The sequence below is a fragment of the Staurois parvus genome, unplaced genomic scaffold (assembly GCF_062004578.1).
Source record: "Staurois parvus isolate SC_StPar_1 unplaced genomic scaffold, SC_StPar_1.0 ptg000339l, whole genome shotgun sequence".
Classification (NCBI taxonomy): domain Eukaryota; kingdom Metazoa; phylum Chordata; class Amphibia; order Anura; family Ranidae; genus Staurois; species Staurois parvus.
In genome coordinates, this window is record NW_028318135.1 from 2,977,570 (window position 1) to 2,997,526 (window position 19,957).

The window sequence follows — 19,957 nt, forward strand, 5'->3', positions numbered from 1 at the left end:
CATGGCAGTCTTTCCTTGATTTTTGCACTTAAGGTAATACCCTTAAAGATGAAGTTTAATCTGCTTATATTTTGACTACATTGGTCACCCATCATTTCCCATTAACATGCTAAATATATTTTAAAATTAAATTTTCATTACATACTCTATTTTAGACCCAGCGATGTCATGACAGATCAGGGCTGGTGGAAATGGCCAGCAGGTTGGTGTTCATAGCTCGCTAAAAGACATCAAAGCACTGAAACAAAATTGTATAATACCAATGTCAATCTATTTAGGCTGCAAACATCATAACCTGAAGACACTGAAAGCTAGTGGAAAGTAAAATAAATGCTGTAAGTCTTTTTAGAAAAAAGATCTACCTGTTAAATCCCCTGGATTTATTTTTACCAAAATATCAGAAATCTTTGTGTAAGACTTACTATAGGTAATTTTAAACGGTCACATTTACATTTAGTTGCAGGGATAAAATGAAAATGAATCTGAGAAATCACAAATCCCATAACATATAGCAAAATAATACAAACAAATTGACTTGCGAGCCACCGAGGTGTATTGTGAAGGTATAAGTACTAGATCGCTGGTTAGTAAGCCCACTCTCATGTGATGTGCGTTTATCAAAAATTGGTTTAAATATTAACCGCGCTCTAATATCCACAAAAAAATGTAAATCAAAAAGTGCTAGGTGCTTATAAATAAATTAAAATATGAAAATGAATAATATAACATGACTGATTATATAAAATTATGACTTGTGAAAAATAAATAAATATTAAACGTAACTAATTATATAAAATTATAACTAGTGAAAAATAAATTCATATCATATTATCACGTCACTAAATGTGCAATCCTTATAACAATGTGCAAATCTTCCATCAGTGAACCTCAAAAAAATTCATCACATAATTTGATAAGTGAGATTGAAAAATAAATAATTAAAAAAAGAAACAAAAAAAATAAAAATAATAAAAAGTCTGTGAAAAAACAACAATAATATCCCAATGTGCAAAGTGACTGTCCAGCTTAGATGGATATACTCTCCTTCAATATGAAGATATGGTCTTTGCAGTAATGTTGAGAACCTGTGTGACTGCAGGACTGTGAGGGATACTCCCTCCTTTGATCCACTCCTTAGTCCTCTGCCTTTGTATTCCTCGTATGTTACATGCAAAAAGAAGGGATAAAAGATATGGTGCCTTATCCCAGGGGTAAAACAGCTTTTATTGTGCTTCTACATTGCACTCACATTTAAAAATATTCATATGCGCTTTGTATAAATACAATATCCCACAGCTTGCAGCTAGATCAAAAACGAACGGTGTGTGTCCACACACCCTCAGTACTCGCCGTATCGTCATTAGAATGCGTGATGACGTCACTGCCCGTCCCCAATCCTTTTGTGGATATTAGAGCGCGGTTAATATTTAAACCAATTTTTGATATAGCAAAATAATAGTTTCCTTTGATACATAGCACCATCTAGTTGTCAAATACAGTATTTTCCATTTTAAATGAATGAAAAACATTCCTCCAGCACACAAAATAGCCTAATAATATTAGTTTTTGTTTGCCCTGATCTCACAAAATTAATGTACATGCACTTTCACTGGATCAATTGCTATGATTTTTTTTTAAATACACTCCTTAAATTTCATATTGTTTGGAGCCACATTGCAGTGCAGCCCTATCTCCTAAACTAAATATAAAATGTGTCTGTAAAGTGAAACTAAAATCACATAAATTAAAAATGTCACTAAACGTTTTATTTAAAAGGTTAGAAATAAATATGGTACAAAAGGATATTGTAATTCACATTCATAAAATATATAATTGACAAGGTCCTGCATTACCTCTAGCCTCACTTCCCCGAATAAAACCAGTTTGATCTATATCAAATGAGAACTTTGGCATGATTCTTAGAGCCTATACCTTGGAGTACAATTTTGTATCCACATTTATTAGGAAGACTGGCCTATAATTTGCTCATTCTGTGGGATCTTTACCTTGTTTGCGAGTCAGTGAAATGTTTGCACCAAGTGTTTCTGGTATGGTTACCCTTGGCTAAATAACTCATGTAAAGATGATAAATGAAGAAAGATAATATCCTTAAATTCTTTATATTAAAGAGCTGAGCACCCTCTGGGTCCTGGGCTTTGCCCATGGGCATCACAGACAAAGCACAGGGTAATTTCACTTGAATTATATCTTTTTTCAGCAGTTGATAATTTGTTTCTGTTAGCTATGGTAGATTTTCTTTAATGATACAAGCCTTTATATTATCAACAGAAGGTATTTTCTCTGAATTTCCCCCTGACATTATATACAGTGCATTTTGAAAAAAAAATCTTTATATACCTCTCACAGCTATATCTTTAGAATTGTGCACTAAGGAACCTCTTTGAGTTTTGATCTTGGGTGTGAAAAATCTCTTTGTTTTTGTTTCAGTATGTGAGCTAATAATATATTTGTTTTATTTCCCCATTCATAATGATTTCTCAAATCGAGACAAAACATGCACTATATTGCCAAAAGTATTGTGACACCCCTCCTAATCATTGGATTCAGGTGTTCCAATCACCTCCATGGCCACGGGTGTATAAAATTAAGCACCTAGGAATGCAGACTGCTTCTAACATTTGTGAAAGAATGCGTTGCTCTCAGGAGCTCAGCGAATTTAAGCTTGGTACTGTGATAGGTTGCCACCTGTGCAATAAGTCCATCCATTAAATTTTTTTGCTACTAAATACTCCACAGTAAACTGTTAGTGATATTATAACAATATGTAAACAACTGGGAACAACAGCAACTCAGCCACAAAGTGGTAGGCCATGTAAAATGACAGAACGAAGTCGGCACATGCTGAAGCGCACAGTGCCCAGAAGTCAATAGCTAAAGACCTCCAAACTTCATATGGCCTTCAGATTAGCACAACAACAGAGTGCAGAGAGCTTCATGGAATGGGTTTCCATGGCCGAACAACTGCATCTAAGCCTTACATCACCAAGTGTACTGCAAAGTGTCGGATGCAGTGGTGTAAAGCACACCACCATTGGACTCTAGAGCAGTGGAGACATGTTCTCTGGAGTGTCCAATCTTGCTTCACTGTCTTGCAAATCCTATGGACATGTCTTCGTTTGGCAGTTGCCAGTAGAACGGTACTTGCCTGACTGCATTGTGCCAAGTGTAGAGTTTGGTGGGGGGGGTTATGGGGTTGGGCTTGGCCCCTTAGTTCCAGTGAAGGGAACTCTTAAGACGTCAGCATTCCAAGATATTTTGGACAATTTCATGCTCCCAACTTTGTGGGAAGAGTTTGGGGATGGCCCCTTACTGTTCCAACATGACTACGCACCATTGCACAAAGCAAGGTCCATAGAGACATGGATTAGCGAGTTTGGGGTGGAGGAACTTGACTGGCCTGCATAGAGTCCTGACCTCAATCCAATAGAACACCTTTGGGATGAATTAGAATGGAGAATGTGAGCCAGGCCTTCTAGTCCGACATCAATGCCTGACCTCACAATGCGCTTCTGGTAGAATGGTCAAACATTCCCATAGACACATTCCTAAACCTTGTGGACAGCCTTCCCAGAAGAGTTGAAGCTGTTTTAGCATCAAAGGGTGGGGCAACTCAATGTTGAGCCCTACAGAATAAGACTGGGATGTCATTAAACTTCATGTATGTGTAAAAGCAGGCATCCTAATACTTTTGGCAATATGGCATTTGTTCACATCATGCAATTGAAATGTTTTACGTAGTCTCTCCAGTTATGAAATTTCAAATACCAATTTTTAAATTCTTCTATTATCGTCTCTTTTCCTGTTCTCACCATGATCTCCAAAATTGCCATGAATAAAGACTTTATGTGGCTTCCTGAGAGTAGTCGTTGATATGCCTGGTGTACTAATATTCCATAAAAAGAATTTGAGATTAGCAGCTATTGAACAATGTATTTTTTTTTTATTTAAATATTTATTGATTTTCATATAAATAAATGATACAATCTTACTCTTTAAAAAAAACATTAACATAAGTACAGTACAATTATATCGGCTTTTCTACCCTCCCCTCAATCTATGTGCCACACTCGGTGTAATATATCATCTTGCCAAACATTTATAGTTCATTTCTACCTCCCGCATGTTTATATTTTCATGAATTAATCTATACATTTCGTTCTGTTTTTCCTCATCTATTATTACATCTATATCTCTTTCCCATTTTTCTATATATAGTGGCCTTATACCTGTGCTTATTTCAGTGAGAATCTTATATATTTTAGAAATTCCGTGTTTCCCATCTCCCCGTTTATCTAATATTCGTTCAAAAGGGTTCCAATCCTTTCTAGTTCTTAAGGGCTTTGGAAGCTTCCCTACAAAGTGTTTCAATTGATAATATCGCCACTCGTCCATTCTCGTGAAAACATCTCCCTTTTTCTTTTCCAAATCCTTGAGTGAACCCATTTCCTCCCCCACCATTATATCCCTTAACTGTGCATCTTCCTTTTGAATCCACTTCCCTGTGATACTCTCTTTACCCGGGGGGAAAGAATTCTATAGACCCTAGTGGAATTAATAGTGAATTAAATTCCCATCCCTTCTGTCTGTGCAATACATCCCAAACTCTTAAAACATTTAAAGTGAACCAACATGTGCTATCTGTTAATCCTCGGTATTGTGTGGGCACCCATATGATCCTATTTAAATTAGCTTTACTTAGTACATTTTCAATTTTAACCCAGCTTTTCCCTTTTGCATTATGTGTCCAATCAAAAATTCTCACCATTGTTACCGAGTTATAGTATCTTTTGAAATCTGGAACTCCCAGTCTTTATTTCTACACAAAATTTCATAACCTATTCTTCTTTTTTTATTCCTCCAAATATATCTTGTTATCAATTTTTTAATTATTTTAAAATATACTTCTGGAAGTTTAATTGGTATCATTTGAAATGTATATAAGATTTTTGGAACAATTACCATTTTTATCAGATTTATATGACTTATCCATGACAGGGCTCCCCCTCCTAATTTCCTTAGTTCATCCTTAATCTCATTTAACAATGGAATATAATTTAATTTCTATAAGTTCTTATAGGAGGCAGTCAATTTTATTCCTAAATATTTCAATTCTTTTTCTCTGCAGACTGAGGGAAATTCCTCTTGTATCTTATTTTTCTCTCTATTTGGAAGGTTTATATTTAAGATCTATGTTTTTGTTGGATTCACTTTTAAGTTTGATATCTCCCCGTACTCTTTCAGTGACTTCATTAAATTTGGTAATGTTATTCTAGGGTTCCCTACATAAAACAACAAATCGTCCGCAGAAGCTGCCACCTTATGCTCTGTGTCTCCTATCAGTATTCCCTTTATATCCGTATTATTCCTTATTGTAGACAATAGAGATTCTAATGACAAAACATATAATAGTGGAGACAGAGGGCATCCCTGTCTAGTTCCGTTTAGCATCCCAAAATACTCTGATAGATCCCCATTAACCATGATTGCTGCTGAGGGTATACCCTATAATTTCATTATCCATTCTCTCATTCTAACTCCCAACCCCATTACTTCCAGTGTGTCCATCATGTATCCCCAATCTACCCTATCAAATGCCTTTTCGGCATCAATCGAGAGCACCACTGCAGGGGTTTTCTCTTTTCTACTTTTATGGATGAGCAACAAGGATCTCTACCCTCTCTCCCTGGAACAAAGCCCACTTGATCTATATGTATTTATTCAGGCATTAGGTCTTTCAACCTATTTGCTAGGACTTTTGCATATAATTTTGTATCTGTGTTCAGTAAAAAAATCGGTCTATAGCTTGAACATTGAGTGACATTCTTTCCTTCCTTATGAATGAGAACTACGTGTGCCTGTAGGGATTCCTGCCTCATATCCATCTCTACCCCAATGCATTCATGTATATCTTTAATTTAGGTACTAATAGTTCTTTATATTTTTTATAATACCTCACTGTATATCCATCTGGCCCTGGGCTTTTCCCAACCATGGTGCTTTTCAGTGCTACTTGTATTTCTTGTTATTTCTGATTCTAGAGAATTCAATTGTACTTCACTTAATTTCGATAATCCTGCATTTTTTAATATGACCGTCTTTTTTCAATTTTTTCTATTCCGTCTATTTCTATTGTAGAATTATGGGGGGTAATATTATAAAAATTACTCTAATATTCTTTAAACACCCTAGCCATGTCTTTGGTTGAATATACTAATTCTCCTTTGGGATCTCTTATTTTTTCTATATAATTGCTAGATTTTTTTTCCTCTGAGTCCTCATTAAATACTTTCCTGGCCTATCTCCCCATCTATACTTCTTGCTAATCAATTTATTAAATACTCTTCTCTTTTCTTCTTCCAGGAAATTATTTAGTTCTTCTTTCTTATTTATTACCCTCTGCATTATCTATTTTGTTACTCTACTTTTATGCAACTGTTCAAGTTCAGAGAGTTCCTTGAGGAGCCCATTAATTTTTTTCTCTTCTTTCCCTTTTCTTCTTTGCTCCAATCACAATAAGGATTCCTCTAACATAAGCCTTGTGAGCCTCCCATATTGTTGCTACAGACACATCTCCTGTATCATTTTCCTCAAAAAATTGCTCTATTTCTTTCTTGATTCTTTGATCGATCTCTTGATCCAGAAGTGTCTCATTTAATCTCCATACTGTTCTCCCATTCAACTCCTTTCCCCATATTAATTTCATTGTAACAGGAGCATGATCTGATATTGACATTACTTCTATTTTTACTTTGACCTGAGGCTCTATAAGTCGATGTTCCAACAATATATAATCCAATCTCGAGTACATCTCGTGTGCATGTGAGAAAAACGTATAGTTCTATCTAGAGATGAGCGAATCGAACTAGGCGAACCGGAATTCGAGTCGAATTTCAGGAAATATTCGATTCGTGTCGAAACCGAAATTTTGCCTACTTCGGGTGCGCGAATCGAACATTTCCCGATCAGCCGGCAAAAGTGTCCCTGCAGTGAGCTCCGCTATTTCTGACAGTTCTCTGACAGAAGGAACACATGTTTAGCGGTTGAAACATTGTATCTATTAGTTTACATTTAGGATACAGATGTTTCAACCACTGTACATGTGAAGAAGTTGTGAGAGAACTGTCAGAAATAGAGGAACTCTGCACATACACTTTTTGCCGGCTTGGAATTATTCTTCTTTTCATCCTACTTCTTCTTCTTCTTCATCCTCAGAAGAAGAGGATGAGGATGAGGATGAAGAAGAAGAAGAAGAAGAAGAAGAAGAAGAAGAAGAAGAAGAAGTAGGATGAAAAGAAGAATAATTCCAAGCCGGCAAAAAGTGTATGTGCAGAGTTCCTCTATTTCTGACAGTTCTCTCACAGCTTCTTCACATGTACAGCGGTTGAAACATCTGTATCCTAAATGGAAACTAATAGATACAATTTGTATCTATTAGTTTCCATTTAGGATACAGATATTTCAACCGCTGTACATGTGAAGAAGCTGTGAGAGAACTGTCAGAAATAGAGGAACTCTGCACATACACTTTTTGCCGGCTTGGAATTATTCTTCTTTTCATTCTTCTTCCTCATCCTCATCCTCATCCTCTTCTTCTGAGGATGAGGATGAAGAAGAAGAAGAAGAAGAAGTAGGATGAAAAGAAGAATAATTCCAAGCCAGCAAAAAGTGTATGTGCAGAGTTCCTCTATTCTGCAGATACACTTAGAGGAGCTCTGCAGATACACTTAGAGGAGCTCTGCACATACACTTTTTGCCGGCTTGGAATTAATCTTATTTTCATCCTACTTCTTCTTCTTCTTCTTCTTCTTCTTCTTCTTCATCCTCATCCTCAGAAGAAGAAGAGGATGAGGATGAGGATGAAGAAGAAGAAGTAGGATGAAAATAAGAATAATTCCAAACCGGAAAAAAGTGTATGTGCAGAGCTCCTCTAAGTGTATCTGCAGAGCTCCTCTAAGTGTATCTGCAGAATAGAGGAACTCTGCACATACACTTTTTGCCGGAAACCGCTGTATGGAGTGAATGTCCCAGAACTGTCAGAAATAGACTATTTATGACAGTTCTGGGACATTCACTGTATACAGCTGTTTTAACCGCTGTATGGAGGGAATGTCATGGAACTGTCAGAAATAGACTATTAATGACAGTTCTGGGACTGTCCTTCAATGCAGCGGTTGAAACATTGTATGTATTTGTTTCCATAAATGGATCCATTTATGGAAACAAATACATACAATGTTTCAACCGCTGTATGGAAGGACAGTCCCACAACTGTCATTAATAGTCTATTTCTGACAGTTCCATGACATTCCCTCCATACAGCGGTTAAAACAGCTGTATAGAGTGAATGTCCCAGATCTATCAGAAATAGACTATTTATGACAGTTCTGGGACATTCACTGCATACAGCTGTTTTAACCGCTGTATGGAGGGAATGTCATGGAACTGTCAGAAATAGACTATTAATGACAGTTGTGGGACTGTCCTTCAATGCAGCGGTTGAAACATTGTATGTATTTGTTTCCATAAATGGATCCATTTATGGAAACAAATACATACAATGTTTCAACCGCTGCATGGAAGGACAGTCCCAGAACTGTCATTAATAGTCTATTTCTGACAGTTCCATGACATTCCCTCCATACAGCGGTTAAAACAGCTGTATGAAGTGAATGTCCCAGATCTATCAGAAATAGACTATTTATGACAGTTCTGGGACATTCACTCCATACAGCTGTTTTAACCGTTGTATGGAGGGAATGTCATGGAACTGTCAGAAATAGACTATTAATGACAGTTGTGGGACTGTCCTTCCATACAGCGGTTGAAACATTGTATGTATTTGTTTCCATAAATGGATCCATTTATGGAAACAAATACATACAATGTTTCAACCGCTGTATGGAAGGACAGTCCCACAACTGTCATTAATAGTCTATTTCTGACAGTTCCATGACATTCCCTCCATACAGCGGTTAAAACAGCTGTATGGAGTGAATGTCCCAGATCTATCAGAAATAGACTATTTATGACAGTTCTGGGACATTCACTGCATACAGCTGTTTTAACCGCTGTATGGAGGGAATGTCATGGAACTGTCAGAAATAGACTATTAATGACAGTTCTGGGACTGTCCTTCAATGCAGCGGTTGAAACATTGTATGTATTTGTTTCCATAAATGGATCCATTTATGGAAACAAATACATACAATGTTTCAACCGCTGCATGGAAGGACAGTCCCACAACTGTCATTAATAGTCTATTTCTGACAGTTCCATGACATTCCCTCCATACAGCGGTTAAAACAGCTGTATGGAGTGAATGTCCCAGATCTATCAGAAATAGACTATTTATGACAGTTCTGGGACATTCACTGCATACAGCTGTTTTAACCGCTGTATGGAGGGAATGTCATGGAACTGTCAGAAATAGACTATTAATGACAGTTCTGGGACTGTCCTTCCATGCAGCGGTTGAAACATTGTATGTATTTGTTTCCATAAATGGATCCATTTATGGAAACAAATACATACAATGTTTCAACCGCTGCATGGAAGGACAGTCCCAGAACTGTCATTAATAGTCTATTTCTGACAGTTCTATGACATTCCCTCCATACAGCGGTTGAAACCGCTGTATGGAGTGAATGTCCCAGAACTGTCAGAAATAGACAGAAACTGTCACAGAACTGTCCTTCTTCTCATCCTTCTCCTTCTTCTCATCCTTCTTCTCATCCTTCTTCTCATCCTTCTCCTTCTTCTCATCCTTCTCCTTCTTCTCATCCTTCTCCTTCTGCTCATCCTTCTTCTCATCCTTCTCCTTCTTCTCATCCTTCTCCTTCTCCTTCTTCTCATCCTTCTCCTTCTCCTTCTTCTCATCCTTCTCCTTCTCATCCTTCTCCTTCTCCTTCTCATCCTTCTCCTTCTTCTCATCCTTCTCCTTCTTCTCATCCTTCTCCTTCTCCTTCTTCTCATCCTTCTCCTTCTCCTTCTCATCCTTCTCCTTCTTCTCATCCTTCTCCTTCTCCTCATCCTTTTTCTTCTCATCCTTCTCCTTCTCCTTCTTCTCATCCTTCTCCTTCTTCTCATCCTTCTCCTTCTTCTCATCCTTCTCCTTCTTCTCATCCTTCTCCTTCTTCTCCTTCTTCTCATCATTCTCCTTCTTCTCATCCTTCTCCTTCTTCTCATCCTTCTCATCCTTCTTCTCATCCTTCTTCTTCTCATCCTTCTCCTTCTTCTCATCCTTCTCCTTCTCCTTCTTCTCATCCTTCTCCTTCTTCTCATCCTTCTCCTTCTTCTCATCCTTCTCCTTCTCATCCTTCTCCTTCTCCTTCTTCTCTTCCTTCTCCTTCTTCTCATCCTTCTCCTTCTTCTCATCCTTCTTCTTCTCATCCTTCTCCTCCTTCTTCTCATCCTTCTTCTCATCCTTCTTCTTCTCATCCTTCTCCTTCTTCTCATCCTTCTCCTTCTCCTTCTTCTCATCCTTCTCCTTCTTCTCATCCTTCTCCTTCTTCTCATCCTTCTCCTTCTTCTCATCCTTCTCCTTCTTCTCATCCTTCTCCTTCTTCTCATCCTTCTCCTTCTCCTTCTTCTCTTCCTTCTCCTTCTTATCATCCTTCTCCTTCTTCTCATCATTCTCCTTCTTCTCATCCTTCTCCTTCTTCTCATCCTTCTTCTTCTCATCCTTTTCGTTCTTCTCATCCTTCTTCTTCTCATCCTTCTTCTTCTCATCCTTCTCCTTCTCATCCTTCTCTTTCTTCTCATCCTTCTCCTTCTCCTTCTTCTCATCCTTCTCCTTCTTCTCATCCTTCTCCTTCTCCTTCTTCTCATCCTTCTCCTTATTCTCAGCCTTCTTCTTCTCATCCTTCTCCTTCTCATCCTTCTCCTTCTCATCCTTCTCCTTCTTCTCATCCTTCTCCTTCTTCTCATCCTTCTCCTTCTCCTTCTTCTCATCCTTCTCCTTCTCCTTCTTCTCATCCTTCTCCTTCTCCTTCTTCTCATCCTTCTCCTTCTTCTCATCCTTCTCCTTCTTCTCATCCTTCTCCTTCTTCTCATCCTTCTCCTTCTTCTCATCCTTCTCCTTCTCCTTCTCCTTCCTCATCTCCAAGGGCATTTAAATTAAAGGTACAGTGTTCTGCACTAATTTAAAGGCTCTCTGAAGCCTAGAAACCCTTTAAATAAGTCATCTTCGTAGCGGAGAAATTCGCATCGAATCGAATTTCACACTGGAATTCGCCGAATCAGCCGAATCGAATTTTTCATTTCTTCGCTCATCTCTAGTTCTATCCTTCATGTGCTTAATTCTCCATATATCCACCAATTGACACTGAAATATTATCCTCTTCAAGGATCTCAGAGACCTACTCTCCTCCCTCTGCACAGGAGAGGTCGAATCCATCTGCGGATCCATGCAGAAATTTAAATCTCTCGCCACAATCAAACCACCTTTTTTGAAATCCATTAGTTTTTTTAATACATTTTTTAAGAATATCTCTGGTTTCTTATTTGGATAATAAATATTTGCTACTGTACAATCTATTTCTTGTAATTTACCCTTTAAAAACAGAAATCTCCCTTCAGCATCTACCATTCTTTCCTCCAACTCAAACCTTATATTTTTCGCAAATCCTATTGCGACCCCCTTTGCTCTTCTAATTGGGGAATCTGCATAGAACCACACTGGATAGTATCTAGAATTTAATTTCACGTTTGTTTCTCTCCCCAAGTGTGTCTCCTGTAAGAAAACCACTGATGATGATCTGTGCTGCAGCTCCTTAAATAACCTGAATCTCTTCTCAGGGCTTTTTAATCCATTAACATTGTAAGTTACAAACTGTATCTCTTCCATTTTTTCCTTCTTCTCCTTTTCTCTCCGCCATCCCCTCTCTTCTCCTCTCTTACTAATGTGTCTCCCACCATATCACAGAGTCTTAACCTAACCACCCTCCCCCCATACTCTTCATCCCCCCTCTCCCCCACCCCTCCCTTATCCCACCCCCCCTATACCCACCCTACCCTCTTTTAGGCTTATGCTTTGCCTACAAATCATTTGTGGACCTAATTCCACCTTTGATTCAGCTTCAAGGTGAAGCTCTGCCCATGAACTTCCACCAGATTGCTTATCCCATCTCCCTTGATCCGCCTTTCTCTAAACATCAAAGAGGGGGAGGATGGATGAAATGAAGGGGAAGAGAAAAAAAACAGCCTACATCCCTTCTTCTCCTCCCCACCCCTCACTACATCATTTCTATTATTTCTTCCCCTAGGAACTGCCTGCCACCTCTCCTTTTCTATCTCCCCTATCTCCCTCTCTTCCTCCCCCCACCCAGGAATATCTATTTTCTGCAACTCCAGTCTTTAGCAAAAGTCTCCCAAGTCCTCTGGGAATCTCAGTCTTGCTGAGCGACCATTTTTCCAACCGGTTAAAAATGCTGGGAATCCCCAGCTGTATTGAAAGTTCTGTTTTCTCATTTGTTCAAGTAATGGTTTCAATGATCTCCTTCTTATTAATGTATCCACTGCTAGGTCAGCAAAGATCTGCAAGTTTATTTCCCCATATTTCATTGCTGCCCTTCCTTTTATCTTCTTCCAAAGCTCTTCTTTATCTTGATAATTATGGAATTGTACAATCACATCTCTCGGGTTTTCTTTTCTCCCATCTTGCTGTAATCCTCCAATTCTATATATTTTATCAATTTTTATAAGCTCTGTTGCAGATCTATCCATTGCTATAACAAGCATTTTCCCAATTAGTTCCGTCAAATTTTCTCCTTGGGAGATCTCTGGGAAACCTTGTATCCTTAAGTTGCATCTTTTGTCCCTGTTCTCCTGATCTTCCAATTTATATAGCAGATTTCTCTGTTCTTTTCTCATTACCATCAACCTTTTCTCTAAGTTTAATATGACTTGGGCATGTTTATCCATTTTTTCCTCCGTCTCTTCCACCCTTGATAATACCTGTCCCAGATCTTTATGCAATTTCGCCATCTCCAGTTTTATTGATCTTTCTAATCCTTTAAACATTTCTGCCATTTCTATTTTAGTAGGCAATTGTGAGTTCTTATTTTGGTCTTCTATGTTCTCTGAATCCGCTATTTTTCCTACATCTCCTTTCTCAATATCTTGACTTATATTGACTATTTCCAGGGATAGTCTAGAACGTTCTCCAGTACTATTTTCAGTCTCAGTTCTACCGCTTATTCCTTGTCTCTCGTAGCTCTGTTTCTCTTGTTGTGGTATGTATTTTTTAATTGAGCTTGTCTGGGGTGCCTTTGGCCCACCTCCTTTTATCGCTTTATTTTTCATACTGTTGTAATTTTTTCTATATGCTCTTTTCTCTCTTTCTCTCCTTCTCTCCCCTCTTCTTGGGACCTCTGTCAGCCTCCACTTCTTCTTTTAACAAGACCTTCTGGGTGCAGTCCCGTGGGTGCCGTCCCCTCTCAATTTTATTACACAGTTCACTCAATACAATTATTTCCATATGTTTCATTACATCTGTCTCTCCCTCACTCACCCTCTTGACTTCTTCCTCCACATCGAATGTTGTTTGCCTCTATGTTCTCTCCTGGGTGAGTGGTGTAACAGCTTCAATGTCCAGTAATGTGAGCCTTCGGAGGGGGCTCCCTCAGTGTATCAGCAGACAGATCCGGCTGCATTCCAATAGTATAGGGGGGGGGACAGAGAGAGAAGAGAGATCTGTCTCTTTCCCTGCTCCTCTGTGCCGGCCGGCTTCTCACTTCTCCCAGGACTCCTTTGTGGCGTGTCACATGACCACGCAGGGTCCTTGCTGCTCCTTCAAGCTGTCAGGGATCTCCGCTCTTCTCCTCCCTTCAGCCATGATTTCCACCGCCGCTCTGTTCATCACAGCAGTGACCTCGCTCTCCACCTCAGGGGATCATACCCACCCTTAGGTAGGTCCTGGCGGCAGCTCCTTCGGGGTTTTCTTCTCTAAACTAGCGGGACATCGGAGACGCTTGGTGGCGGGAGATCTCACATTGATCTCCCGCTTGGCGCCATGTCCAGGCTCCTCCCTCTCCTGCAATCAATGTATTGAACAATGTATTAATGGGTCTTTTAACAAGTATTTTATAACTTCAAATTCAGAAATTTAGGGGAATGTGGGATGACAATGTAAACATTTCTAATTAAACTTTGACATCACTGAATGACCCCTAGAGTAGTCCAATATTGGTGCCAAGGCTGTATAATATAAGGACCGTGTCTTTAAAATCATATAACTTTGATAAAACCCATTGAAGTTATTGGATCTGGTTCAGACTGAGAGACTATAAAGGTGCTATGGTATATATGATACTATTTATAGACCCTTTTTTTGTTAGTGACAACCTTGTGTCATTCATTGTGGGAAAAACTGTGAAAATAATATAATGATGTATCTAACTGAGTTTCCTGTAGAAATATGATACAAGTGGAATAATACTTAAGCTTACACACAGTTGCATGCCTTTTTACTGGTAAATTAAGACATTTGACATTATATGAAATGTCAGCAGCCATAGATCCAATCTTATTAATTTACTAACCAATGTCCTGGGGAATTGATGCACCAAAAACAGAAAAATTACAAAGTCACACTAATCAAAAAAACAACAAAACAGGTTAAAAAGGAGACAAAAAAAGCAAAGGAGAAGAGTACACAGCCATTCCCCTGTACCAGACAGGCACTGGTTGGGTAGCTGAAGCCCTTGTCATTTTTCATTTTTGCAATCGTGGCTCTACAGTCTCTTTACCCAGGAGGGTTAGGGGTGAACAGGAGAAGAGTTAGGTGCTGAGTGTTCTTCAGCTGTGTTCTGGTGTGGGTTACATGAAATGTCTTTCATGACTCTGCCTGTCCCCATACACAAGATTGAAATCTGGTTGTTCTGTTGCTGACTTGCAAATTTTGGTGAAATTAGGGTTGTACCACGTTCTGCAGTCTCCCCATTCTCCCCACGCAGTTTGGGATTAATCAGAAATCATTGTATCAGTTATGGAGTGCTTTATAAACAGGTTGAGACATTCATAACTCACTCATAGGTTTCTGAGTATTCCCAGGAACTGGAACTAACTTGTCAGAGTATGAGAGGTTATATCCCCTGTTAAATATTTACATTAGAACTCCATTAGAGAGCTTCCCCTCAGTTACTATCACAGTAAGAATGATTTCACAAGATAAAAAGTAAGAGAAAATCTGCACAGGGACGCAGACAGCAATAAAACATTAAGAGAAATTCAAGCCTTAACATACTTCTCTTAAACAAAACTTATTTCTTTCTGTGTTGCTCTCTGTGACATGCACTTTAAATCCAACCAGATGAGCTATATGCATACTTTCACAGCGCAGGCTCTGTTCTTGGTGGTTCAAACCAGATAACTGAACTTTTTTTATATGAGGTAGATTAAAACATGAAACTAATTCCACATTCACAGTGAATCATAAAGGATAAAACTATTCTATAAGTTTTGTTTATTTTGCCCATTAACTTAATGCATATATGCAGACTTTTGGGAGGTGGGCCTTAACACTGGCCACATAAATGCGTGCCTAAAGATAAACAGACCTGTGTTGGGAGCACATGCCCTGCAAGCTCACGGCACAGTTACCAGTGGCTAACAGAAAGCTCCTGATGTTTACTTGCGATTGGGAGCTTTCCGATCATGTGACAGCTGTGACAGCCAATCATGGTGGTCACATGATCAGAAACCGTGCCCTCCCTTCCAGCATCTAAAACCTCATAGAGGGCTGGGAGGCACCGGTGCAAAGGGGTTAAAGAAGAACAGAACCCTGGAGGCTTTGACCCAAAAAAACAGACAAAGAGCAAAGGACTTGTGGCCAATAATGCTTGTGGTCCTCCTGTAGCTGATCTTTCCTTATGCTTTGTATGGAGGAGGAGAGTAGAAGTAGGGCTTTGCTACATCATGTCAGAGCCTTCAGCAAGGAGAGCACTTTGCAAGCACAGTGGTGACTTCACTAAATCTTACACCATATCTCCTGTGACTAGCAGTCACTGGGCAGCAGTCTTAAATCTCACATTGAAGATAAAAAGCTATAAGGCTGTAGGTACAGGAGTGTTGGGGCACACTCACATGCCAGAAACTCCAGACTAATATAGTTTTCAGAATACTGCTTAAGCACAATTTACATTTATAGATTTATTTTGTAGCTCAAGTGCACTTTAGTTTACATACTTTTTTTTAGAACTGCATCTTTATCTTTTAACAGTAGAGATACCTTAGTTTTTTGTGGCCAAAATGTTTTTAAGCTTACATGCAGCATTAGTAAACCTGACAATATTTCTATGAATAGTTTTTGTGTTTGACAGTGGTTCTAAGAACTAGGAACACACGCAGTTGTGCATTCCTAGTTCTCCGTTGCAAAGTTATTTAACATACTAACATAAAAAGGTGTTTTATATTTAGACATTGTGGTCATGAAAAGGTTAATCAAAACTCATCTTAAAACAGTTATTCAGAACTATACTTTATAAATAGTAGGTGGTTTGAGCATCTTGATCAGGTTATAGCCTTTCCAAGTATTTCCCAGCTGGTATTGTGCCATGTGGTGTAACTAATTGTTATATTTAGCAGTTGCCTGTGGAAAGGAATCTACAGTATATTAAAGTCTGAGGATTTCCTACCCTGTAGCTGGGGTGTAGTTTCTGTCATATCATCTTACAAATTTTTTTTTATTGCCTAACCATTCCTTATGTACATCCTGAAACTTTACTTATTATCTAGTTAAGGTACAAAAATAATGCAAAATGTTTCTAGGTTGATGCTTGTAACCTTGGTGGGAGGACAACTTAAAAATTGTGCACATTTTACTTATTTATTGATGAATCAGATCTGCTGTAGTAGATCTTGCTGCTCCCAGACTGCAGTATGTGGGCAGTGTGATTTAAGAACGAAACATTTCTTTAAGCGAATGATTAATTGGATCCTGCTAGAGTAGCAAGTACTATGGAGCTTTTTCAAAGATTTCAAGTCAAACCAATCTATGAGATTTCTGAATTCATAACTATTATGTTTTTTTTTGTGTATGCATTTTGTGTGCAAATGCAAAAGAGGTTCAAATAAATACAATTTTTGCATGGCAGGACATTGGGTGAATTCCCATCTTACTGAACTTGTAGCACTGTAGTTTATACTTAAAGTGTTCAGACAAATTGCTTGTCATATGATTTGAACTGTCATGTCACAGAGTAGATTTACAGAGAGGCTTGGTTCCTGAAAAAGGTAAAGAAAGGCAAGACAATGACAGACTGCTCATTAGACCTGTGCAACTACTAACTGAAATTCAGACAACATTTTTGTTATTCGGAGATTCGGATGTATACAAATTTCAGAATTACAACAGTAAAGGATTTCAACAAATCCGAAATAAATTATAACAAAATAAATTATCTAAATTTTAATTCAAAAATTAATTTAAAAATGAATTTGAAAATGAATTTGAACTTGAAATGGAAACATATTGCAATAAATACAGTAAAGTATAAAAGTGAAATAAGATGATGATTCCTATTTAGGCTTTTAAGTAGAATAGACAGGATAAAATGGAATAACATATAAAAGAATAGAATAAAACAGAATATAATAGAACAGAATTGAAAAGAATAGCGTATAATAAAATAGAATAGAAAATAAAGGAATAGAATAGAAAATAGAATAGACTAGAATATATAAGAATAGAATAAAAAAGAATATAATATAATAGAAAAAATAGAATAGAATAAAAAAATAAAATAGGAATATATAGCCATCCTCCAAAGTTCGAATTTTAAAATTAAAATTTTTAATGGCATGGAGTAGAATAAAATAGAAAGGTTATAGTCGTCTTCTGAATTCAAATTTCCAATTTAGAATAGAATAAAATAGAAAATAGAAAGAATATAGCCGTCTTCTAAAATTTTAATCTTGAAAGAATAGGATAAAGAATATAGCTGTCTTCCAAAATTCAAATCATACATTTTGAAATTCTAATAGAATAGAATAAAATACAAAGAATACAGTCGTCTTCCAAAGTTCACATTTCTAAATTTGAGAATAGAATAGAATGAATATAGTAGTCTTCCGAAATTCAAATTTTGAATTTAGAATGGAATAGAATAGAATAGAATAAGATTAAAAAGAATAGCTGTCTTCCAAAATTTGAATTTTGAATCAATACAAAATAACAAATATATGAAACAAATCTGAATAAAGAAATTCTGAAAATGATAACAAATATGACTAAATGAAATTATTAACATAAAGAACAAATCTGAATCAAAGCAAATGTTTTCGTTGTGCACATCTCCTGCCCATTATTTTTTATTACATCACATTTTACATTTATGAATGATTAAAAAAAGGATTTCCTGCTTAAAAACATCCCTCCAAACACCCAAGCTATCCCCTACCTGAATGCCTAACCATCTACTATAGTATACTATAATAATGCTTTAACATTTAAAGTCCTCCATAACACTTAAAATGGACCTAAACCAAACAACAAAAAATAATATATTTCAACTTACCCTTAATTGGATGTGGTGGCTTCATTATGCTTGTTTTTTTTTCAAGCTTTTATTCCATTATTTTCATAGGTTGGATACATTCACTCCTTCACTTTTTCTTTAGGGGAGAAACATAGCCACCCTTGGACAGTAGCAATGTCAGTCAGTGGAGAAGGTACATATATGTTATATGGGCTTTACATAGGTGACTAACAATTTATAGTCAAACACCAACTGCTTATTAACCCCTTCACGCCTAAGGGTAAAATAAATCTAAATGCCTAAGCACAATTTTGCAATGTTGACATGTGTAGTAAAACCGTCCATATCATCACAACTACTTTGTACATCCAGGTAAATAATACCACTTTTTTTCAGGACAAATTGGACTTTCATTTGGTGGTAAATGGTAATGGTTATCTCCTGACTTTTTTTTATTATCAAAGGAAAACTGGCCCAAAATAGTAAAAAAAAAATAATTGTTTTTATTTAGCTGTGTTTCTTGTTACTACCATAACCTACCACCAAAGAACAACCCAAAATAAATTCTCCAGCTCTTGACGATTGCAGTGACACCATATATGTGAATAATGGTATATAGTAAGCGCTCATAAACAATGCAAGCAGCTGAACATATAGGAAAACACATAAAAGTCCCAAAATACATAAACAAAAGAAATGCAGCGCTCTTGAGAAAAATGATAATAATAAACACAGTCCAATGAAAAAACAGTGCTTCTTGTTTCCCAGTGTAAATGGTAGAATTTTGCACTAACCAGAACGCGCATAGGTAATGCGCATATGTGTATATATCCTGAAGATCCTTTCTCCACTTGAGTCTGGTCAGATATACGGCTTGGAAGAATGCAGATCCTACGCCCTCATGTGGTGGAAAGTGATCCAGCAGGTCAGAGCAATAACGATCTAGGTGAGCCTCCAAAGGAACTGGCACAGGAATCCCCAGGGCTACAAGGATGGAAGAAGCTCCTCACAGGAGACACAGGGGAGCACTCATAGTGTAGTAATTAAAACTTTATTTGAAAACAGCACAGGTGCAGAATACAGTAGAATAGCCAAGTATGGGCAAACACACTGACCCTATTAGATGTCAAAATGGCCACCGGGCCTCCTCGTGGCACCGGCGGCTTGGTGTCAACGGCGTCCTGGGTCCCATCTGACGCGTTTCGTGCGCACGCACTTCTTCAGAGGTGGAACATAGGGCTGCCGTGACCGTTTGATCGTACCTAAATACCGTATTTCGCGCATGCGCACTGATGCGGCGCCATCTTGCCGAAGTCCGTGCGTCCGCAATACCCAAGTGCGCATGCGCGGATGCCATTTCACCATGGGCTAGGAGAGAACACGAATCACTAAAGAGCGGCTCCATATAAGTGGAGTTCGGATGTCCGATGTAGGCTCAGAGCGCATGCGCGGATGCCATT